General features: G+C 35.4%; 1 protein-coding gene across 19 annotated transcripts in view; it reads right to left on the bottom strand.

Annotated features, from left to right (window-relative positions):
* The window catches only part of MBD5 (methyl-CpG binding domain protein 5), a 475,596-nt gene that overhangs the window by 404,145 nt on the left and 45,557 nt on the right, over nucleotides 1-25,894 (bottom strand). For 3 of the 19 annotated variants that reach the window (XM_063712781.1, XM_063712777.1, XM_063712775.1), the window contains one exon: nucleotides 25,081-25,157. The exons of the other annotated variants lie outside the window; for them this stretch is intronic. The gene's annotated coding sequence lies outside the window, so the exon portion shown is untranslated. The remainder of the gene's footprint in view (nucleotides 1-25,080; nucleotides 25,158-25,894) is intronic. 19 annotated transcript variants of the gene reach the window in all.

The following is a 25,894-nucleotide window of genomic DNA, read 5'->3' as shown; positions in this document are numbered from 1 at the left end:
AGGTGGTATCTCATCATGCTTTTGATTTGCATTTACCTGATAATAAGTGATGCTGAGCATTTTTCCACGTTTATTGGCCATTTATATGTCTTCCTTTGGGAAATGTCTATTTATATCCTTTGCTGACTTTTTGATGGGACTGTTTCTTTCTTGATGATTTGTTTGAGTTCCTTGTAGATTCCAGATATTAGTCCTTTGTCAGATGCATAGTTTCAGAATATTTTCTCATACTCTTGGGTTGTCTGTTTACTCTGCTAATTATTTATTTTGCTGTGCAGAAACCTTTTAGTTTAATTAGGTCCCATCTGTTTATCTTTGTTTTTGTTGCATTTGCTTTTGGGTTCTTGGTCATCAACTCTTTGCCTAAGCCAATGTCTAGTAGAGTTTCTCCAATGTGTTTTTTTTTCTAGAATTTTTATGGTTTCAGGTCTCATATTTAAGTCTTTGATCTGTCTTGAATGGATTTTTGTATAAGGTGAGAGATAAGGACCCAGCGTCATTCTTCTAAATGTGGCTTGCCAATTATCCTAGCATGATTTTTTGAATAGGATGTCCTTTCTCCACTTTATGTTTCTGTTTACTTTGTTGAAGATCAGTTGGCTGTAAGCATATGGCTTTATTTCTGGGTGCTCTATTCTATTCTATTGGTCTACATGCCTATTTGGATATCAGTAACATGCTGTTTTGGTAACTATAGCCTTGTAGTATAGTTTGAAGTCAGGTAATGTGATGCATCTAGATTTGTTCTTTTTGCTTAGTCTTGCTTTGGCTATGCAGGTTCTTTTTTGGTTCTATATGAATTTGAGGATTGTTTTTTCTAGTTCTGTGAAGAATGATGATGGTATTTTGATGGGAACTGCATTGAATTTGTAGCCTACTTTTGGCAGTAAGGTCATTTTCAGAACACTGATTCTACCCATCTGTGAGTATGGGATGTGTTTCCATTTGTTTATATTGTTGACGATTTATTTCAGCAGTGTTTTGTTTCCTTGTAGAGGCCTTTCACCACCTTGGTTAGGTAGATTTCCTAAGCATTTTATTTTCTTTGCAGATGTTGTAAAAGAAGTTGAGTTCTCAGCTTGGTCGTTGTTGGCATATAGCAGTGCTACTGACTTGTGCACATCGATTTTGAATCCTGAGACATTACTGAATTCATTTATCACATCTTTTTGGAAAAATCTTTAGAGATTTCTAGGTATATAATCATATCATCAGCAAACAGCGATAGTTTGACTTCCTCTTGGATGCCCTTTATTTCTTTCTCTTGTCTGATTGTCATAGGTAGGACTTCCAGTACTATGTTGAATAGAAGTGGTGAAAGTGGACATCCTTGTCTTGTTCCAGTTCTCAGGGAGAATGATTTCAACTTTTCCCCATTCCGTATGATGTTGGCTGTGGGTTTGTCATACATGGCTTTTATTACTTTGAGGTATATCCCTTCTATGCTGTTTTTGGTGAGGATTTTAATCATAAAAAAATGCTGTGTTTAGTCAAATGTTTTTTCCGCATCTATTGAAATAATCATATAATTTTTGTTTTTAATTCAGCTTATGTGATGTATCACATTTATTTACTTGCATTAGGTTAAACCATCCCTGCATCCCTGGTATGAAACCCCACTTTATCATGGTGTATTATCATTTTGATATGCTGTTGGATTCGGTTTGCTAGTACTCTGTTGAGAATTTTTGCATCTATGTTCATTAGAGATATTGGCCTATGGTTTTCTTTTTTTGTTATGTCCTTTCCTGGTTTTGCTATTAGGGTGATACTGGCTTCGTAGAATGATTTAGGGAAGATTCTCTCTATCTTTATCTTTTGGAATGGTTTCAGTAAAATTGGTACCAATTCTTCTTTGAATGCTTGATAGAAGTCAGCTGTGAATCCATCTGGTTCTGGACTTTTTTGTTTTTGTTGCCAATTTTTAAATTACTGTTTCAATCTCGCTACTTGTTATTTTTCTGTTCAGTTTCTACTTCTTCCTGATTTAATCTAGGAGGCTTGTATATTTCCAGGAATTTATCCATCTCCTTCAGGTTTTCTATTTTGTGCGTGTAAAGGTGTTCATAGTAGCCTCGAATGATCTTTTGTATATCTGTGGTATTGTTTGTAATATCTCCCATTTTGTTTCTAATTGAGCTTATCTGAATCATCTCTTTTCTTCATTAATCTTGCTAATGGTCTATCAATTTTGTTTATCTTTTCAAATAACCGGCTTTTTATTTCATTTTCTTTTGTATTGTTTTGTGTTTGAATTTCATTTAGTTCTGCTCTGATCTTTGTTATTTCTTTTCTTCTGTTGGGTTTGGATTTGGTTTGTTCTTGTTTCTCTACTTCCTTGAGGTCTGACCTTAGATTGTATATTTGTGTTCTTTCAGAGTTTTTGATGTAGGCATTTAATGCTATGAACTTTCCTCTTAGCACCATTTTTCCTGTGTCCCAGAGGTTTTGATAAGTTATGTCACTATTATCATTCAGTTCAGATAATTTTTTACTTTCATCTTGTTTTCATTGTTGACCCAAAGATCATTCAGGAGCAGATTCTTTAATTTCCATGTATGTGTATAGTTTTGAGGGTTCCTTTTGGAGTTAATTTCCAATTTTATTCCACTGTGGTCTGAGACGGTACTTGATATAATTTATTTTCTTAAATTTATTGAGACTTATTTTGTGGCCTATCATATGGTCTATCATGGAGAATGTTTCATGTGGTGATGAAAAGAATGTCTATTTTGCAGTTGTTAGGTATAATGTTCTGTAAATATCTGTTAAGTCCATTTGCTCTAGGGTGTAATTTAAGTTCATTGTTTCTTTGTTGACATTCTGTCTTGATGACCTGTCTAGTGTTCTCAGTGGAGTATTGAAGTCCCCTCACTATTATTGTGTTGCTGTTTATCTTATTTCTTAGGTCTAGTAATAATTATTTTATAAATTTGGGAGCTCCTATGTTAGGTGCACGTATCTTTACAATTATAATATTTTCCTATTGGTCTGATCCTTTTATGATTGTATAATGTCTGTCTGTGTCTTTTAAACTGTTGTTACTTTAAAGTCTGTTTTGTCTAATATAAGGACAGCTATTCCTGCTTGCTTTTTGTTTCCATTTGCATGGAATATTTTTTTCCGCCCTTTACCTCAAGTTTATGTGAGTCCTTATGCATTAGGTGAGTCTCTTGAAGACAACAGATACCTGGTTGGTGGATTTTTATCCATTCTGCCATTCTGTACCTTTGAAGTGGAGTATTCAGGCCATTTGTATTCAATGTTAGTATGGAGATTTGAGGTACTTCATCATACTAGTTGTCACCTGAATACCTTGGATTTTTTTCATTGTGGTATTTTTTATAGGTCCTGTGAGATTTATGCTTTAAGAAGGTTCTATTTTGGTGCATTTCAATATTCTGTTTCAAGATTTAGAACTCCTTTTAGCATTTCTTGTAGTGTTCACTTGATAGTGGCAAATTCTCTCAGTATTTGTCTGAAAAACTTTATTTCTTTATCATTTATGAAGCTTAGTTTTGCCAGATATGAAATTATTGGGTGGTAATTATTTGTTTGAGGAGGCTAAAAATAGGACCCTAATCCCCTCTGGCTTGTAGGGTTTCTGCTAAGAAATCTGCTATTAATCTGACAGGTTTTCATTTATAGGTTACCTGATGCTTTAGACTCACAGTTCTTAAGATTCTTTCCTTTGTCTTGAGTTTGGATAACCTGATGACCATGTGCTTGGGTGATGATCCTTTTGAGATGAATTTCCCAGATGTTCTTTTAACTTCTTATATTTGGATGTCTAGATCTCTAGTGAGGCCAGGGAAGTTTTCCTCAATTAATCCCTCAGATATATTTTCCAAACTTTTAAATTTATCTTCTTCCTCAGGAATAACAATTATTCTTAAGTTTGACCATTTAACATAATCCCAAATTTCTTGGAGGATTTATGTCTTTAAATTCTTTTTTCTTTGCCTTTGTCTCATTGGGTTAATTCAAAAGCCTTATCTTCAATGTGTGAAGTTCTTCTTTCTATTTGTTTGATTCTATTGTTGAAATTTCCAATGCATTTTGTATTTCTCTAAGTCTATCTTTCATTTCCAGAAGTTGTATTTTTTTTTCGTTATGATATCTATTTCTCTGGAGCATTCTTCATCCATATCCTGTATTTTTAAAAAATTTATTTCAGATGGTTTTCACCTTTCTCTGGTATCTCTTTGAATAGCTTAATAGTCAACCTTCTGAATTCTTCATCTGGCAATTGGGAGATTTCTTCTTGGTTTGGATCCATTGCTAGCAAGCTAGTGTGGTCTTTGGGGGTGTTACAGAACTTAGTTTTGTCTTATAATCAGAATTACTTTTCTGATTCCTTCTCATTTGGGTAGACTATTGTAGTGGAAAAATGTGGAACTAGAGTGCTGCTGTTGAGATTCTTTTGTACCATGGGGCAATCCCTTGATATGGTGCACTCCCTTTTGTCCTAGGAATGGGGCTTCCTGAGAGCCAGACTGCAGTGATTGTTATTGCTCTTCTGGGTCTAGCCACTGAGTGGGGCTACCAGACTCTGGGCTGGTGCTGGGGAATGTCTGCAAAGAGTCCTGTGATGCAATCCATACTCAGGTCTCCCAGCCATGGATACCAGCACCTTCTCTGGTGGAGGTGGCAGGGAGTGAAGTAGACTCTGTAATTGGTTGTAGAAGTGTTTAGTGTGCTGGCATTCTCGAATGCTGGTTATAGTAGCAGTGACAGTCACGTGGACAAACTCAGGATCACTGGTTAGCCAGGATGTTGCAGGCAGCAGAATTCACTGTTGTCTTCTCTTTCCTTGGAGCGGGGTTGTTGTTTCATGAGTTGCTATAATGTCCTGAGTTGGTTGGCCTCCAGCCAGAAGGTGGCAATTTGGAGACAGCACCAGAGTTTTTTGCCAGTCTCATGGAATTTGCAGCAGCCTGCTGCTGCTTTCAAAGGATTGGTGATTTCTTTCAGTTTTTCTGGTATACTCCTGTGGTGGTTCCTGGAGCAAAAGTCCATGGTGTGAGTCTCCACATGCTGTTCTGTTCATCCAAGTGGGAGCTGCAGGTCAGCCCTGTCTCCTATCTGTCATCTTCCCTCCACCTCTAGCCTCAGTTTTTTTTAATAACTGCACTCACCTATCATGTATTTTTGCTTCCTCTTTTCTGTCATTATTGTGGCAAAAACCATTAGCCTTCCTTATGAAAGTAAGATTGAGAGATAGAGAAGGGTCAAATGGGTAATTCAAAATTAAAGATAAAGGCGAGGTAGTAAAGACAGATGGAAGTCTAGTCCCATTTACTTCCAAATAAATACCAGAACTACAGGTAGCATAAAAAGGAAAGGATTTAGACAGGGCACTTCCTAAGATCTAAAGAAGAAAAGAAGGAAGAGAACAGTGAAGATAGGAAATACAAAAAGAATCCCACCCCTACTCTGTATCCTGTTGGGTAAATGTAACTCTAGCAGTGGTCTGAGCCTGTTCCAATTCCTACTGTAATTGCATGAGTGGGATAAGTGAGTCTCAGAAATTATGTGAAGGCTGTGGTAGGGGTTTGTTTACGTTTGGGGATGAGCCAGGGTCAGGTAAGGAGACAGGTATACTTTAAAAATATTTTGCATTAAAACACTGTCATAAGTTCCATAGAACTAATATTATGCCTTAGGTACATTAAACAAACATAATATCACCATGCATAACCACCATGTAAAAAAAAATTCTATGAGAAAACAGATTCTGAATGACAAAACTGATATGCAAACTGGAGATTGACTGTATTGTCTCTTCAGGATGATGGAATCTATTATGGTTAATAGTTACAAAATATGTGACTCCAGAGTCACATGACTATACTACTAATCGTATACAAATATCTCTCTCTAGAAATCCTTGGGGCCAGTAAAGTTTCAGAAACCATACACACACACACACACACACACAAACACATTTTAAACATATAAAAGATATACCATATGTATATTTAATTTTAGAAAGGCTATATAGTACATATACTATATATATGATGCAATAGCCCAGAAGTGACTGAGGCAGCACTTGAGAATCACACGCATCGGTATCTCTGTAGTGAAATATAAGAATAGTCACATATGGGAAATATAAAGCCTATAAACAGTATCATGGAAGTTGAGCTCTGTACTTCCACCAAGAGTTTAGTTCAAGTCAGGTTTTGCTGTGTGAACTACGTATACATTTACGTAAATTTTCTTATAAATAAAAGAGTAGATTTTTCCCTCCAGATCTTTTTGGAAATTCAGAATTATAGATAAAGGACTATGAACATTTATATCAGTATTTCTATTCTCTCAGTGTCTTTATATGGATGGTTCATGATTACCATTAAAGGAGAAATTTTGGGCTTTCTAACCAGCTCCAAAACTTTTAAAAGCACTGGAAGTAATTGCTCTGGTGCCCAAGGATTCCTGTAAAAGTTTCAAGAGTCTCAGTAATGGGAAAAGAACAAAATTTCTCTTGTTTTGGATGTTAGAAAATGACATTGTTCAAAATAGGAGGTTTAAATTAGTTTCTAATCTTAAATTAGCCACAATCAACCACAATTACCAGTAACAATAATAATAGTGATGTGGGGAACCTTGCTTTACACGGACTGCCAACAAAACCCACCATTCCTTGTTTCTTCTCACTCAAGCAAAACTCCCTGAAACTGGGCAATGTTGTTCACCTCTGCTCTTGTTTCAGTGGTCATAACCTGCTGTGTTGTTTACACAGACCAACACATACATGTGGCACAGGCGATGCTATTTCTGGGTCAGTCTGCATGGGTGTTTCCTTCTCTCTTCTTCCTACTAACCCCTTTGGTGACAGTTTCTATCTCAGTAGTTGGAGTCAACTCATTTATGCCTTGATGGAATTATTTGACTTCAAATTGGACTCCACCTTCTATTGTTTACGAATTAAGAAAAAATGATGGCAACAAGGAAATATTATTAGCCAGAGGTACAGAGTTAGGGAGTGGATTTCTTAAGAATGTGGGCAAATGCCTCAGGATAAAAACCAGCCATCACTACACGAAAATGACAAAAATATTTTACATGATACCCTGTATTTACATAATGGCTGGTTCCCAAAAATTTCATGGTAACGCACTTTTTAATGTCCAGAAAAGTTTAAAAAAAATGAAAAGCAAAAATCAGCTAAATTTAAATAACCAAAAGTATATGATATTCACATACTGCAGATTAATTACTTAGCCCTAAAAAAAAGCAGAACCTATTAAAGATATTGTGTTGTTTCTGAGGCAAAGATCTCTGTTGGCCTAAGTTTCCATAGAAAGATTAATGTAACAATGCTGAAAAATCTATATTGAAATAATGACTTGGAAATCAATAAACACTGTACTGAAGTATTTTTAAAACTATATTTTAAAAGGCAGATAATTAGAATAGATATTACCTGAGGTCTGTCAAAATTGTTTTATTTTGTCAATCATAATACAATACCTTTTATATGTCCTTCATGTTAGAATATTTTTAATTCTAGTTGGGCAGAATTACATAATATAATCCTAATGTAAAGATTAAATCTTCTAACTAGACATGTCATAAGGAGTTGGTGGCATCCCCACAGGAGAACAGAAACATGGAAAAGGCTAAGTGATCTGCCCAATATTAATGGTGACATAAGATCTTAGTATTTGACTTTAAATGCAATAAGTACTACACAGATCTGTGTTCTACCATATGAAAGTTCGTCTTGTATTGCAAACAGCAAAACAAGAGAGACTTTATAAAGCATTTATACATCAAGTTTTCAATCTTTTTGTGTAAACTACATCTTGAGGGGGAAAAGTCTTCTGGTACTGAAAATGTGAAGGGTACAAAAATACTTTTAAAATAAAGTATGTAAACAAAGAATAAAAATAAAACTATTCAGCCGGGTGCAGTGGCTCATGCCTGTAATCCCAGCACTTTGGGAGGCCGAGGCGGGTGGATCATGAGGTCAGGAGATCGAGACCATTCTCAGCAACATAGTGAAACCCCATCTCTACTAAAAATACAAAAATCAGTCGGGCGTGGTAGCGTGCGCCTGTAGTCCCAGCTACTCAGGAGGCTGAGGCAGGAGAATCACTTGGACCCGAGAGGCAGAGGTTGCAGTGAGCCAAGATCGCGCAACTGCACTACAGCCTGGGTGACACAGCAAGACTCCATTTCAAAAATAAAATAAAATAAAATAAAAATAAATAAAAAATGAAACTATTTGAGTAAGGACAGGGTGTAATATAGGACCTTGATTGCGATCCTCTATTTCTTATTCTTGAATAAAATATGTTAATAGCATAAAGTTAAAATAATATACATATTATATTTTAGATGGACCATGTATATGTCTTTTTATCTTCTCAATTTTTAAAAATTTCATTTTTAACAAAGAAAATATGTTCCCTGGTTTCAGTTAACCAGAGACTATGATTTAAAATAATAAATAATGCTAAACTATAATCAATCCTTTCACAAAAATATTTTCCACCTGATAGTAAATATTTCCTAGTATTTCAAAAGCCATAATCTCATTAATAAGCCAAACCAATTAACCATCTATAAAGTTGCTTTGTGAATGGATTTTATTGATATCCTGATTTTTGCAATGAAGATTCTTTAACATTTTATATAGCAGAAATATTGGATGGTTAATAAGCGCAAAAGAAGAACACAGGTTTTAGACATTCAGCTTTTGAATCCTTTTACTAGTGATGAAAACTGGCAAACATGACAACAGAGCTCAGATTCCGGGACCAAACAGACTTGGATTTAAATCCCCTCTCTCACTTAGTATCTGAATGACTTTGGGCAAGTGCCAACTTTGGGCCCCAGTTTTGTCACAGATTTATTGGACTATAGGAGATCATGCCTACAAAGGGCAAGAAAGACGATAAGATGATACCTAATAAATGTTTACAATTATTAATAATACTTTTATAGAGGATAACCTATGTATTTTGTTGGAAACAAACCAGATGATCTTGAATTTGTTCCAAGGCCACCAGCAAAAAGGTAAGATTATTTTACTACTTTTTGGGTTGCAAATAAACAAGAGAGTTCCATAATAAAAAACCCCTTCCTCTGAAATCACATGCAGATTAAGTCATGGAGGTATAACTGAGTTGTAGATGCGTAAGCCTACTGTTTTATTCTTCAAGTGGACAGTAAACTCTGTAAGGGCTAGGACAATGTCTGTTTCTTTTGCCACTTATTCCCACATTTAGCAGAGCTCTGGTACATGGTAGTGACTCAGTAAATATCTGATGAATAACTGAAAAAGTGAATGAATATGCTAATGCCAATCAGAAAAGAAATAGAAGGACAAAAAGGTGAACAATAGAAAATATGACCATCTAAGATGATGAATAATCCAGACTGAGATGCTGGTAGTACTGGGCAAATGGCATAGACCTGAAGAGTTCAGAGAACCTGTTACAGCCAAAAGGAATAAAGATACTTGAAAGAAGCTTGACAGAGAAGGATAAGTGCTCTGGAAAAGGGAAGACACCACAGAAGACACTGAATAAATGAAAAGAATGGAAAAACTCAGGGTTCAGATAAAAGATTCTGTTGTATAAGCATTCTGAAGGTCTTGTAGAGAGCAGTTTCAGCCTAAAACTGTGGAAAGGTGTGGGATTTGTGAAAAGAAATTTTGCTTTCTCATAATCTGAAGGATTCATGAGAAATCCCTCTGGTTTTGCATATGAAGTGTTAAGTATTTCCTCAAAGAGGAATAAAGTATGGAAGAAAACAGCAATCAAAAAGAATGATGCTACAGAATGGAAGCAAAATGATTCAGAAGAGCCTAAAAATGAATTATATAGACTCATGCGGAAGTGAATAAAAGGAAATAATAAGTGTATTAGCTATGGGCAAGATTACTTACCTATGAAATAAATGCAATCACCCTCAAGATGAGTAGTTACTGCTCTTTTATATGATTCTGTATTCTAAGATACGTGGAATTTCTCCCATAAAACCATAAGTTACAGTGCAGTAGGTACTATGTAGAATAAGAATGGGGAAGGAGCAAAGAAAGGTAGACCCGTTCATCTTAAGCATGCACAGAGCCATCCAGGAAGCCTTCTGAGTGGATGGCACCACGGGTTCTGCGGCAACACAGGGTCCATTTGAAAAAAAGCAGACCAGGACTTACAATATGCTCCTCTTACCTCTCTTCCCTATCTACTGTACTCTTATTCCTTATTACAGTCAGGGTGATATGAGTGATGGGATGTAACTCCTTACCATGGCTGGTATTGCTTGGCCCCAAGTTGCTATATTCTTTCTCAGCTAGTTCAACGTATCCTCAATCCTTGTAAAAAGTTTAATATTTCTCTAGTATTGTAGTCGAAACCAGGAGAGATGGTGAGAGAACATAAGCAATTTATACTGGAAATATCTGTGCATATATAATTAGGAGTTAATTGCATTATCTCCCTCATCTGTTATTTATTCATTCATTCAACAAATACCATTAAGCTCCTACTTTCTCCCAGAAACTGTTCTAAATGCTAAAGATACAACAATTTTAAAAGACAGTCAAGAACCCTACCTTTGTACAGCTTTTATTCAAACTGTTGGAGAGAATGAAGAAGTTTGGAGGAGACAATAAACAAGTTAACATTTATTTAGACCCTTTAACATTAAAATTTATTGGACATTAATTTTGAAGATTGCCTAGCACCCTGACACTCTGAGCTGTGAGCTGGTTCTTATGCTGAAATATACTCTATAGAAAATATGGTCTTTTGGGTACATGAAATATCCTTATATTTAATATAAGCGCCGTTGAAACATTTTCCATAATTAGAAGCAGCAAATGCTTTTCTATATTTAATCTTAGCTTCCTATATTGCATTTTGTTAAAACGTATTTATTCTTCTCATCATAAAAGTACAACCATATTACAGAAAAATCAGAATCTAGAAGAAAAAAGGCTCATCTTAGCACCTTAATACAATCACTCAGAATTTCCATACATTTGCTTCTAATACTTTTTAAATGTTTAAACCATTGCATATTTACATAGTTGCTACCACACTATATAATAATTTCAAATACCTTTGACCTAGGTTGTATGTTATATATTTTCACTACTTCATAATTTTATTTCCTTTTAAATTTAGTAGATTCACAAATTAGCAAAACAGCAAGATGTGTATTGATCTTTCCCCCAGGCCATCTAAAAACTTTAAGAATGGAAATAAAATGTCTATTTAAACCTAACTAGTCTTTAAATTAGGGTCCAATACTAAAAGATTTAAGCCTAAACAATGCTAGTTTCAAAAGTGGATGCCAGATTTTTTTTAAAAAAGCATTATTATATATAGAGCAAAAAGTTGTTTTCATATTATCATGAATCTGTACTTCAAATTTGCTGTTGAATAAAATTAATAAAATCACTTAAAAAAATAGTGTGAGATTCTTGTCTGCTAGGAATAGTTGTTTTATCCTTAGCATTCAGAAGAGTTTCTAGGACAAACAAAATTAATGCGATCACTTTTTAAAACATATTTCACTAGCAACTAGTAAAATATCAGGTTCCAAACACATAAATCAAAAGTTAAAGAATCATACCTTTAAAAGAAAAGAATATTTATCCAAACTAAACTGTGCTTTTCTTACAATTCAATATTCCTAGATCATTTTTTGAAGTTACTTGGAAACTAGCTATCTATAGGAGATGTGTCTGAAACTAAATATGAAATATAATGAATTTCCATATACACTAATTTTATTGAAGGATTATGATTTTAATACATTATGAGACAGAAATGCTTCTGTTGTACCACAACCGACTCAAATATTTAGTATATGAATGCCTGCCTGCTGTAATTGAGGGAAAGATTAACCTGCTGCCCCTATTTCCATGCCTTCCGACATCACCTTCACCTTGATCCTAAACTTCCTTTGCACAATAAGACCAAGGGTTTTTTATTGTTCTTGTTTGTTTTGATTTTGTTTTGTTTTAATAATTCCAGAAGAGTCACTATTTTATTCAATGTCTTTACCTGATAGAGATAAATTAGAATCTATTAACATCATGACAACACACTTTATTAAATTAACTAGCCTTGGGGTTCTGGACTTTATGGAAAATGGGTAAAAGCAAGTTTTTGTTGTTGTTGTTGCTGTTTTTTAGACAGAATCTCCCTCTGTCACCTAGGCTGGAGTGCAATGGTGCAATCTCAGCTCACTGCAACCTCCGCCTCCCGGGGTCAAGCTATTCTACTACCTCAGCCTCTCGAGTAGCTGGGATTACAGGTGTGCACCACCATGCCCGGCTAATTTTGGTATATTTAGTAGAGACGGGGTTTCACCACGTTGGTCAGGCTGGTCTCGAACTCCTGACCTCACAATCCGTCTGCCTAGGCCTCCCAAAGTGCTGGGATTACAGACATAAGCCACCACACCAGGCCAAAAGCAAGTTTTAAGAGAGGAGAGTAGACACAAGTAGAAGTGAGATGGAGATGCAGTGGATTGGCAGAGACTGCCTCTCTGACTTGAGAATTTCAGGCACATATAGATGGTGTATTTTCTCTATATGCTCACTAGCCAAGAAGATTCTATGAAGCTTCATTTTCTCTAGTTTGTATTATCAAAACTGACTATGATTCTATAACTATAACAATATCCTCATCGATTGAGCTTGCTGCCAATACTACTATCACCCTGTAAAACATTTGAAAATCATTGCTTAAGGCTGGATGAGGCTAGACCAAACACACAAAGTCAGTCATTTTGAAATTGGAAGATAGAAGCAAACTATTCACAATTCTGCTGAGATCCCAGGTCAGCATTTTATGAATTAGCACTGGCTTAGGTGGCAATGAATAACTTTAGACACTTGACCACTTAAATTTTGTTTTTAAAACTGTAATGTTTTTGACCTGGAAATACATTTCAGTGGACGGTCAAAATAAAGACACGGAAGCTATAAAGCTATGCCTTAAGAAGATCACTACCATAGGGAGATGAGTGAACAATATTAAACATTTTCCTATAAGCATGTCTTAAAACTTGGGTATGGGGTCATTTGTTCCAGTCAGTAGCACTTATCTCCATGAACAATGGGGCAGTTAATAAAATAATTAACACACTTGTTCTTTTACAATATTAAATTTTCCAACATAAAGTCAGGATTATTGGCTAATCCAAATTACTTTATGGCTATGATATCCAGTTACATGAAGTTACATTTGCAATTATCATTAACCAAAAGAAGCCCACAATTACCAACAAAAACACTATATTTGTAATGTAGATATCAGCTCTGAAAGGGTCAAAGAATGTGTTAGATGTTCCAGTGGATAATATATACTTACACTATTTTAGCTACTGTAGAAAGAGCAGTCAGTCATACGACCTTGTTATATAATGGTACATTTGCAGGGACTATGTGGTCGAGCAGTTCATTTTATGGAAATTAACAATAAAATGACTATACAAGGAAAAGGAGATTTTAAATGATAATCTCAGAATTACATATAGCAACAGTCAATAGCCAGGAGAAGTGGACTGTATGTAATCCATAGTAAGCACTGGCATATCTTGTGTGTATCTGGTAGTCTCCAAACAAATAGAAGGCTGGTAAAATACTTTGTCAATCTGACATAAAAGTAAATGAGCACCCACTGGATACATAGGACATCTAGTATATAAGCTCAGAATCTGGTTAGAGTTACTGGAGTCACAGACCTGAGCCAGGGCTGTCATTTTTGACTGTCATAATCAGCCAAAAAACTAGAAAGAACCTTAGGAATCACTTGGAAAAATACACTTGTTAATTGTTAAGGAAATTGATTCTAATCCTTATAAGAGTTCAGATTGATGGTTAAGGATACAAGCTCTGAAGCAACAGATCTCAAAGAGGATTTTTCCCAAATCTATAAAAATCTAGTTCCTATAAGCAACTCAACGGCATAGGAAATGTCCTTTACCAAGGCCATCTAGAATTCTACAAACTGTTGCTAAACAGGTGTTTTTGGCATTGACATTCTACATTCCACATAACAGAACACCTTACACCTTAAGTAGATCCTAAAGTTGGTGTGGAATTTAGCAGACTTCTTTAATCTATCAAGTCCCCCAACTCTATCATAAATTAAGCTCTGATGGTCAATATGAGAGTATATTATGTATTAAGTTCAAGGCATCTTTTCCCTCCTGTTGCTCACCTACCCTCATGCTATAAAAGTCACATCTTTTGCAGACTTTGTTTTATACAATCCCGACTTGTTTTATACACTCCCACTCCTCTCAGTCTGAATCAGAATACCCTCCTCCTCTATTATGAACTTGAGTACCATGAGTGATTCTTACACGTCCTTAGGTATTATCAACAAGTGCTTCATATGGAGCAGGACACTATATATTGTTTTTACATTCTATACACTTTGAACCACAGTCTCTTACTCCATTTAAAATCATCCTCAATAGAGTTACCCAGTCCATAGTAGAGAAAATAAAAATCTACTTTTATGTACTTCCATTCTCTGACTTCGATTTCTAAAACTAAGGAAGCAGATATCCTCTTGGTTGCTATAATTCCTGTTCCAAAACAAGTCATTACTTAGTATCTGCATAAAGACGTTTGAGTCTGGCCATCTCACAGCTACCTAACTATGCAACAAATCAAATAGTCACCTATGTCTACAATGCCCAGTAACAAGACAACTCAAGATGCCAATAAAATTTCCATTCAAAAACACAGGAAAAGATTTATATTTCCATGAAATAAAGTATCAGATTAAACAAAAGGCACACTATTAAGAGATATGTGGAGCTTACAAGACAATTGTGTGACTTTTATTTGACAATGGGCTAGAGAGCAATTAGTTTGAAGAGCTTCAAATTTAAGTACAGTTATTATAGAACAGATGTCAGCAAACCTTTTTCTGTGCAGGATTAGAGAGTAAATATTTCAGGCTGTGTGCAGGCCACTTAACAGTCTCTGTTGCATAGTCCCCTTCATTCATTTCTTTTCCTGACCCTTTAAAAATGTGAAAGACATTCTTAGCTTATGGGCCACACAAAAACATGCTGCAGGCCAGATGTGGCCTGTAGGCAATAGTTTGCCAATCTCCAATATAAAATTACTTGTGGTTTGCCTCAACTAGACTATGAGAACTTAGAGAAGAGGGATGGATGCGTTTTATTCACTTCAATGTTCCCACTGTCTAGTACAGTAACTTGTACATAGCATTTACTTAATAAATATTTGATGAATAACTGAGTAAATGAATAAATGAGTGAACAGATTTATCAGAAGCTAGTAACAGCATTATCACTTAACCTATTATTACAATGATAACTTCTGTTAGTTATCTGTACTGCTCACCAATAGCTGGTCTTTCTCTCACTGGCACCTAGAAGACTAACTTCGCAGCTTCCTTGTGATTGAATGTGTGACTTCTAAGCTGGAACATTTAATTGCAGATGTCAGATCTTTGAGGCCTCTTTTTCTGTCTTTCTTTCCAGCATGATGAAAGCAATGATTGAAATGGTGGCTGCTACATAAAGTCCCTAAGTGACTATTACAAGCAGAGATGCTGCTGACCATGATGGACATGCAAGGAGAGCAAGAAATAAACCTTTGTTGTTTTTAAACCACTGAGGTTTTGTGGTTATTTCTGACTACTTCATAATATAGCCCATCTTGACTGATATACTACCAATCATTATTGCTTCTTCAGGCTACATGGAGCCTTTTTTAAAACCAATATTGGGCTGTAGTACAAAGCAGAAAGATAGAAACATCTTTATCACTCTGCAAAAACAACAACAACAACAAACAAACAAAAAAAACCGACGACTTTGAGTTTTCAAATTAGTTCCTATTGGTAAAGTAGGAAAAATCTCTAAACATTTAATTTTTGTGATATGTTTTCTTTAACTAGCATTGGATAATCAGGATACTACTACTTTCTAAGGCCATGATTATAGGGCAAATTAAGAAAATAACTATATAGACGTTATTTACAATAGAATAAGTTGGCCAATTACTAGTGGCTCCTGATTTCTTGCAAACTAATTATTTTGATCATTAATACATTTATGTGGGCACTGAATAAAAAACTGGATACGATTCCAAGCTATGGAATTTTAATTATATTTAAGCCCATACTGAGAATAGATCTTTCTGATATATTTAACTCTTGCAATATAGATTATTACTTTTTAAAATCACTACAGTTACAGGAACTGTACTTATAAAAGTCTAATCAATTATTAACCCTGAGTGAGACGCCTATAGATTCAGAAACACTTAAGAATACATTAACCAATTGCAACATATGGATCTTATTTAGATCCTGATTCAAACAAACAACTGTAAAAAAAAAAAAAAAGACCCACAAGAAGTCACTTATAATACAATCAGAAAAATCTGAAAACTGACTGGTGCAATGCTCATAACTAAGGAGTATTTCTAATTTTTTAAAAGTGTGATAATGTAGTAATTTTAAAATTGAGTCCTTATCTTTTAGATATACAGACAGAAATATTTACGGATGAAAAAAGTTTTAATAACTTGATGCTATGACTTCTTTAGGAAAACTATTTCCATTTCTCTTAGCCCAGGCTAATGCCTGATGTAAGATGGGCCACAGGATGGAAATGAGGCAAGGAAAAGAGATATGGTGGCAGGGTTCTAGACCCTCATTCTGGTTTCAAACAGTAAATACGTTTTTACCTTTGCCTCTGATTATCAAAAAACAAAGAAATAAACCTGACTGAATATTTAAGCCTCAGTTTCTCCCTTACAGCCCTGTCATCTTTGGCCACACTCTGATACGTAAACCCCTCTTCCACAGTCATGTATAGTCTTCCTTAGTTGCCTTATTCTATTCTGGGCTGCTTCTTCCCTGAGCCATCTTTCCAATAATCTCTTCCCACATAGCTTTTCTACTGCATCTCTATTACTGCTGCTATATTTCATAATTAACAATTGACAATCCCGTATGCCTCATGTCTTCAAAAATGCTTTTTGACACCTCTGTCTTAACAGAAACCCAGAGGATGCTTTCCTCTGGTGGTCCTCTCTAGAGGAGGTCTTTATTCTCCAAGACCCTTGAATAATACTATGACAGAGTTTGGAGGAAAGAGAAGAACATCATTCCTCCAGCCACATATGATAATTTCCAAATCATTACTGCCACATCCTCATGTAAAATTCTATTTCTGGCTGGGCATGGTGGCTCACGCCTGTAATCCCAGCACTTTGGGAGGCCGAGGTGGGTGGATCACAAGGTCAGGAATTCAAGACCAGCCTGGGCAAGATGGTGAAACCCCGTCTCTACTAAAATTACAAAAATTAGCTGGGTGCGACGGCAGTCTCCTGTAATCCCAGCTATTTGGAAGGCTGAGGCAGGAGAATTGCTTGAACCTGGGGAGGGCAGAGGTTGCAGTGAGCCGAGATGGCGACACTGCACTCCAGCCTGGGTGACAGAGCAAGACTGTCTCAAAAAAAAAAAATCTATTCCTTTGAAGTTACTGGTTTCCGGTTATATCCAAAACTCTTTCTAAAAGGAAATAGTATAACCTATAAAACTGTTAAACCAGAATGCTCACATTTGTTTTTACCTCATCAATATTTATTGGAAGTCCAATGAACACCAAGCTAAATATGATAGAGTTTTACAAAGGAAAGAGAAAGAATCCAAAGGAATTACAAATAAGATACAAACAAATTACAAATGTAGAAGGTCCTTTTAACACTTAGAGTGTTGCTGAAGGTAAGCAGACTAAGCAGTATTATTGCTGCTTTATAGAAGTCAAAGCACCAAAATTGATAGGGAAAGGAAGAAACACTTAACTGAGAGAAGTGGAGGAGAAATTAGTTTGAGCAGTGATTTACTTATTGTTTACAAAATACAAAAGTTTTATTGATATCTTTATATTAGAAAAATCCTAAATATTCACTGATAAAAAAAACCTTAAAAAAAAAGATTATCTGGTATCCTATAAGCCGAAAATAACTAGGGCAACGATTTTATGTAAACAGTATCAAGCTATACATGATATGCTGTTTTACCTGTTGATTTATAAAAAATGCACATTTCTATACAAGCCACATAGTAGTTATGGCATATGGCACAGTAGTTAGTAACACTTGCTATAGAATCAGACTGCCTACGTCCATAACTTGGCATTTGTTGATAGCTGTGTGACCTTGGGTGATTTATTTTTCTCACTCTCAAGTAAATCATCTTTAAAAGAGGGATAAGAATAGCACCTCTCTCATGGGATTGTTGTGTAGATACAATGAGACATTCCATGGTCATTTCCTAGAATAGTGTCTAGCACATTAAGTGTATGTGCTTGATAAATATTAATAACTTTTACTTGTATGTATCTAGAAGTCATTTTTAATGGTTATACAGTATGCCATTATAAGAATGTACCATATATATTTAAATAATCCCCTACTGATAGACTTTTAAGTTGTTTCCACTGAGGCAATGCTTTTAAATGTAAGAGCAAGGAAGGAAGAGTGATAAAATCATTTATACAGTTTTGATTCATGAAAAACTATGACAATGACTTTTAACATCAAATTCAAAACCACCCCTTATATTAATATCCCCACTGCTTAACTCCAAGAGTGTAATTTGTACATCAGGAGAAAATGTTTATTGGGCTGTGTGATTGCCTATACCTACTACCCCTCACCCCAAATGATAAATCTAGAATTAAGACAATGGTGAGCATTTTCTCTTCTACACTGACTTCATCACCACAGTAGGGGTCTTAGGCTGATCTATCTCCTTGGCATACAGTGATAGAAAACTATCACAGTGAGAAACTCACACTTCTAAGAAGTAAGAAGTGCAAGTTATTTAGATTAAATCAGTACAAAAAAACCTGAAATATTTCTATCTAAGGATTCTCAGCCAGTTCTATGGTGGTGGGGTGGGGGTGGAGGGTGCCTAAGGCCTTGGGAATAACCCACCAGCTGTCTATCACTTCATCTCCTATATCATTTTTTGTTAAAAAGCTAAACTTTAGAGCTAGATATAGGTACTCCAGAACATTAACAAAATACAACCAGAAATCTGTATTTCTCAACCAAATCACTGTGGTTTAGAAAGCTTATTGGAAAGATTCATAAACATTTACCACTGTTGAAAAGAAATATTACCCCCAGTCAGATCCAATTGATCTAGCCTTCCTAGGACATAAAAATTTGGAATAAAACTTTTTAGTTAATAACTAAATCCGATGTATTCATAACACAGCAGCCTCTTACAGAAAGTAAGGATCTCATTATCAGGGGCAATCAAGTGTCACTTTATTCAGTTTTCATGCAACAATTAATTCACATGTGCCTAAAGAACTGAAGAGGCACGTCGTATTAAATCTAAAATCATTCAACTTACCGCTGAATCAAACCTTTGGTTGGTATATATGTTCTATTCCCAGAAAAAAAATTCTAAGCTTAAATAATTCACAAAAGGATCTACTACTTTTGTTTATACTATATAACTTATATACAGAGAGAATTTGTTTTCAGATACAAAGCAAACCATGATGATGATTTCTAGAATAGAAGTCTTTTTTTTAATTATTATTATACTTTAGGTTTTAGAGTACATGTGCGAAATGTGCAGGTTAGTTACATATGTATACATGTGCCATGCTGGTGCGCTGCACCCACTAACTCATCATCTAGCATTATATAATAGAAGTCTTACCTATAAATACTAAAGTCTACATTTCGGCCCATACATTTTAAATATGTTATCCTACTGGATGGCGTTGTGTCAGATGTTATAATTTAGTAAATTTATTTAAAACTAAATGATGATTCATTTTTACTATGCAGATTTCAGGTAACTAAATATGTTTGTGTAGTTTAATTACCCAAAGGTATTTTTTACTTGAATTTCAAGTCTCAAGCCAGTATATCTATGACGATAAGTGCTATTATTATATTGAATAGTATGATCAGGGTAGAACCTATCTTCAAATTAGAATACTGAATTCTCTAGGTGAATAAACACTGGTATACAAAGGCTAAAACAAGAAGTACAGATATGTATATTGAGCTATGATTTCCTCTAGAGGATGAAAATGTCTGATCATGCAAGACCTTTTTAAATGTACTGTCCAATAAGCTTTTAACATTTTCTTCACATGATCTTTCAAATTTAGAATTATGATTCACAATGAACATTTTTTAAAAACTAAACTTAACAATTACAAAACCTAGAGCATTCTTATTCTTATGTTCTTATGTGAAGTTAAATTCTTATTCTATTTTCAACTTAAAAAGAGAGACAGCCAACGTAGCATCCTCTATGAAATATTTGTAGGACAAAAGCAATGGGCTTTGTTTTTCAAAAGTTTAGACATAGAATGCATTCTAAAGACAGAGGAAAGCCAGAGAAAACTTAAGAAGATAAATGTAATGCTGAATTATCAGAGAGCAAATATCTCTTCTTTTAATGATCTGGATTCTACGACAGGTAAAAACATATTGAGCATATCTATTAGCTACAATATCATAAAGCACTGAGAGATCTTATCTAAGTTCCAAAGTCTATAATTTAATGACTGTGTAATCCTGCACAAGTTGCTTCCTGTATCTAGAAGTCACTTTTCTCATCTCAAAAATGGGGATAAAAATAGTAATTATTTCACTAGATTATTAGAAGGATTAAATGAGAATATAAAGTGACTTACCACAATACCTGCCTCAATAATCGTGGCTTCCTGCTAAATATTCACACATTTACATATACATAAACCCATATCTACACACACACATACCCACACACACACACACACACACACACACATATATACAGATATTTCTAAACACAGAGAGAGAGAAAGAAAAAGGCCCGTATTAGTGATTTTTGACTTTGAAGAAAATGATTCTCAATATTTTAATATATGTCTGTTATTTTGTTAAATCTTGGTATAATTTGGCTGGGTGTGGTGGCTCACACCTGTAATCCCAGCACTTTCGGAGGCCAAGGCAGGTGGGTCCTGAGGCCAGGAGTTCGAAACCGGCCTGGCCAACATGGTGAAACTCTGTCTCTACTAAAAATACAAAAATTAGCTGGCCATGGTGGTGGGCGCCTGTAATCCCAGCTACTCGGGAGGCTGAGGCAGGAGGATTGCTTGAACCCAGGAGGCAGAGGCTGCAGTGAGCTGAGATTGTGACACTGCACTCTAGCCTAGATGACAAGAGCGAGACTCCATCTCAAAAAACAAAAAACAAAAAACTTGGTATAATTCTTAATTCATGGTATTATTATAGTTAATTTTTACACTTCCATTTTAAATAGACTGTTGTGTAAATAAAATAGTATTAAGATCCTGTTTAATGTTATTTCTGCATTTTCAACTTTCACACTAGAGAAGTTGCCAGGCTTTTCTATAATTCTAAAAATCTAAAATGTGCCAGGTAGTATCAGAATGGCATGAAGTTTAACAAAGCAATGAACCAAGGATTTCCAACATATACCTTTGGACAAAACAGTGAAATATAAACTGGAGATACAGCCCTCAGACTTTCATACCCTCTATCCTACCAATTTCTCTGTTAAGTAATCTTGGTACCACCATGATAAAAACAAAATGGTCATTTTGCCTGAGAATTTTTTAAACTTCTTTTTATAGTGGCTCTCTTAATGATTTATGTTTTAACAATGGTTGTAATACTTTTGGAAAAAATAGTAGGGATTAGCTCTCTGCCCTACTAGTAGCAAACATGCTACCAATATCAAATCACTAAATGTCCACTATCACATAGCACCAATGATAAAATACTACTTGGCATAATAAAAGAATGAAATCCTGTCATTTGCAGCAACATGAATAGAACTGGAGGTTATCATGTTAAGTGAAGTAAGCCAGGAACAGAAAGAGAAACATGACATGCTCTCAGTCATATGTGGGAGCTAAAAAAGTTGACCTCATGGAGATAGAGAGTAGAATGATAGTAACCAGAGGCTAGGTAGGCTGTTTGTGGTGGGGGAATGGAGAGGATGAAGAGAGGTTGGTAAATGGGCTTTAACATACAGCTGGATAGAAGGAATACATTCCAATGTTCCACAGCAGACCAGGGTGACTACAGTTAACAACAATTATTGCATATTTCAAAATAGCTTGAAGAGAGGACTTGAAATGTTCCCCACACATTGACATGATAACTACTCAAGATGATGGCTAAACTGAATACCCTGACTTAATCATTACACTGTCTATGTATGTAAAAAAATACCACCTGTAATCCATAAAAAGGTACAAATATTGTGTATCACTTTAAAAAATTAAAAAAGAATCACCAATGGCTTAACAATCTTGCTTCTCAAAGTAGAGTGCTATGCCAATGTATAGAGAGGTCTTCAGGGAGAGTCATCCACCTTTGTCCTTTGCTTTTACTCAGTATTTTTATTAATTAATTAATTAATTAAGACTTTAAAAAGGTCAGGGAAAACTGGTTTAGCAGCGATTTGTATAGACAAAAACTGCCTGCTCTAGTTCCCCACTAACTCCTTATTACCCAGCATTGTGACATAGCTTCTAAACACAGTAACATACTATAAGATGATATTTAGTATAAATGTTAAATCTAGAAAAAAGCAATAGCTGGATGATCATTTATTGTGAGCTGTTAAAGAGAGATTCCTATCATTTAAAAAAAAACTATGAATGCCAACAATAGTGGATTGATCAAATAAATTATGATACTTCCATTTAGTTTCTATTCTGTATTTTAAAACAATGTTGATGAATATGTATTGACATAAAAATAAATTCAAGATGGATCAAGTGAAAAAAAGATTCATAACAGTATGCACATTTTGATCCCATTACAAAAATAATAGAAATAAACACATCTCTCCTCTGTCTTACTTGCTCCCCCTCACCTTTCTCTCCATTTATACACACAGAGTAACAAAAGGTTTGGAATGCAAAACATGCTTGCTAACACTGGGTATCTCTGAGTAAGGGAATTAGATATTCTGAATTTTTTTCTCATGTATCCATACATTTTAATTTTCCAAAAGAGAAGACACATTGTTTCTGTAACACAGACAAAAATTTAAATGAGTGAATCCTGTACTACTAGAAAAACTGGCTTTAGTCTAAGTGTTTTTCAATTATTAAAAAACTGTGATATTTTCTCTCCCCTATTGGTTATAATGCATTACTTAAAATTATAATCAAGGACTGAATAGCTTCCTTATAAATGACCTTAAAGGTCAAATCTTAAACAAAAGAATCAAATTATTAGTAAAATTAGAAGAAGAATCTTATCAACATGATACAGAGAACAATAATATAGTGAAGAGTGAAATAATGTATCCACTAAGTGCTAATTAGTTACAATTATCACCAGTCACCTCCTGACTTCTTAAGATAGTCTCTAAAACATAAAAACAGAAAAAAGGAACCTATCAATACATGATCAGGAGAATATTTGATGAATGCACAAATACTGTAGTGTACAGCCACATCAGACTTTTTGCCACAGAAGTTAGCTGCTGGAAGTATTCCTTCAACAATCTTGTGTGACAAGAGCTCTTAGATTCAGAAGATATGGGTACTATTACACAGAGACAGCATCACTGTGAAATAACCAATCAAAAATCTTCGCTTCCATTCTTTCATTACATTCTCTCTCTCTCTCTCAGTAAGATCCAAGAAACAAAAGGCAGTCAGATCTTCAATGCCCACTAAGAGGTCTCCTTAGGTTCAACTGAATGTGCAAATTCACGGGACAACCATAGGCCATCCTGAGCACCTGTCCACCCAGAATGTTACAGGACAAGAACCAATGCATGTGAGCAGGGCAGAATCAGGTATTCCTCTTCTGCAGGAGTCTCTGCAGGTTCCATGTAGTGGTTCACATAGCTACCTAGGAGTTTTTTTTCCTGGCCTCTTAGATCACGGCTTAGGTACAACTTGAGATTTACATCAAGCAGGTGAGGGAGCTGCACTGACCTAGAGGCTTCATGCCCCACCAGAGCCAGTATTTCTTGTAACAACTCAATGGCCACAGCTGCCAGAATCAAGGGACATGTCCACTTATAAGTCACCACATACAGAGAGGCCCAAAGATATGGCTTCCTGCCAGGTGTTTGTAGTGCTATCAGTTCAGATGAAGTTTACCAATTAGGGGTTATTTCTACCATAAGCAATGTTGTCTATTAACATATTTGACATACTACCCTTATCAGATTACCAAGGAAACAGAGCTAGAGTTAAAAGAAGGTCAAATTCTCATGCTGAAGGAAAAGAGTTTGCTAAACTTTTGCCCACACAGGGCAATATACTTTCTTATAGCACTGGTAAGAGTTGAGGTAAGAATGACCATTCAGTTGCTATGAGATGTTAGAAGCCAGCTTAGGGGATGGGGCTGAGGGTAGGGAGAGAATAGGAGGCTGGGGATAATGTAAGACAAGGGAAATGAATCGCAGAAAATTTTCTTGTAACTCTGAACAACATCTTATTTCTACTTGCTTTAATTCTAGGTAGCAGTTTAATAAAAATAGATCTAAATGTACTGTTTTTATTTTGTAAGCAAGTAGAGTGAGGTCCTAGACTATTTTATTTAAATAATTCATCTAGAATGAATCTATAAAATATAGATTTACCTCTTGAGCCTTAGAGGTATCAGAACCTAAGAAAATTTTATGTCTTGGCAAATAAAATGTTTATTAAAATCTTAAAGTTTTGTTTAGCTTGCTCTATGTCTAATGATAATTAGTAAAGAAAATCAATTATGACAAAAATACCTTAGTTATTATTGTCACTAGCAATTGCTGAGTGGCTATTAATTGGAGTTCAAAATGGTTCTTTGATGTAGATACATTTAAAGATCATAGACATTTCAATGTCTAATATAGTATGTGGTTCAGAGTGGGTGCTCAATAGAACTGCTGAATTGATGACATTCAGAGACTGTACTTTTGCATTCTATTTTGCACAGCTATTACCTACATAACCAAAACTTTTATCAACATCAATTAGTGTTTCTTAGCATTAACCAGAATGGACATAGCTAACCTTAAACCTACACTCAGTTCAACAAATACTTACTGAATACCTCTGTGTGCCATGCTCTGTGGTAGGTACTGGGAACATCACTTCTGCTTTCCAGGTGTTCTCTCAAAATTCTAATATAATGACAGAGAGTACAAAATTGAATGGGTGCACTGAAGAATGAGAAAAGAAGTCTTTCTGACAGGATGTCTAGGCCAAATCTTAAGTTAGAATGAGACAAACGCAGGTAAACGAAGTACATTCTGCATTGAAGAAAGAGCTTGAGCAAAGGTGTTGAGGTGAAAAAAAACATGGTAGCTGGGCACAGTGGCTCTTGCCTGTAATCCCAGCACTTTGGGAGGCCAAGGCAGGTGGATTGCCTGAGCTCAGGAGTTCAAGATCAGGCTAGGCAACACGGTGAAAACCCATCTCTGTTAAAATACAAAAAATTAGCCGGGCATGGTGGCATGCACCTATAATCCCAGCTATTCGGGAGGCTGAGACAGGAAAAACTGGGAGGTAGAGGTTGCAGTGAGCTGAGATTATGCCATTGCACTCCAGCCTGGGTGACACAGCGAGACTCTGTTTCAACAAAAAAAAAAAAAAAAAAGAAAAAAAATTGTATATGCGGTAGATCTAAATACAGTTTAGTATTGCTGAAGAAAACACTAAATACTATAGTGAGGAAGTAAGAAAAAATGAGGCTTCATCAGGAGACAAATATAAAATATTTACCTAGTAAAACAGTGGTATACATTTATTATTGATTGACTGATTGACTGACTGAGACAGGGTCTTGCTTTGTCTCCCAGGCTGGATTTGGAGTGTAGTGGTGTGATCTCGGCTCACTACAACCTCCACCTCCTGGGCT

This window comes from Pongo abelii, chromosome 11 (genome assembly GCF_028885655.2).
Source record: "Pongo abelii isolate AG06213 chromosome 11, NHGRI_mPonAbe1-v2.0_pri, whole genome shotgun sequence".
Taxonomy (NCBI): domain Eukaryota; kingdom Metazoa; phylum Chordata; class Mammalia; order Primates; family Hominidae; genus Pongo; species Pongo abelii.
Note: the sequence above shows the minus strand (reverse complement) of the source record. Positions and strands in the feature narration are given on the sequence as shown.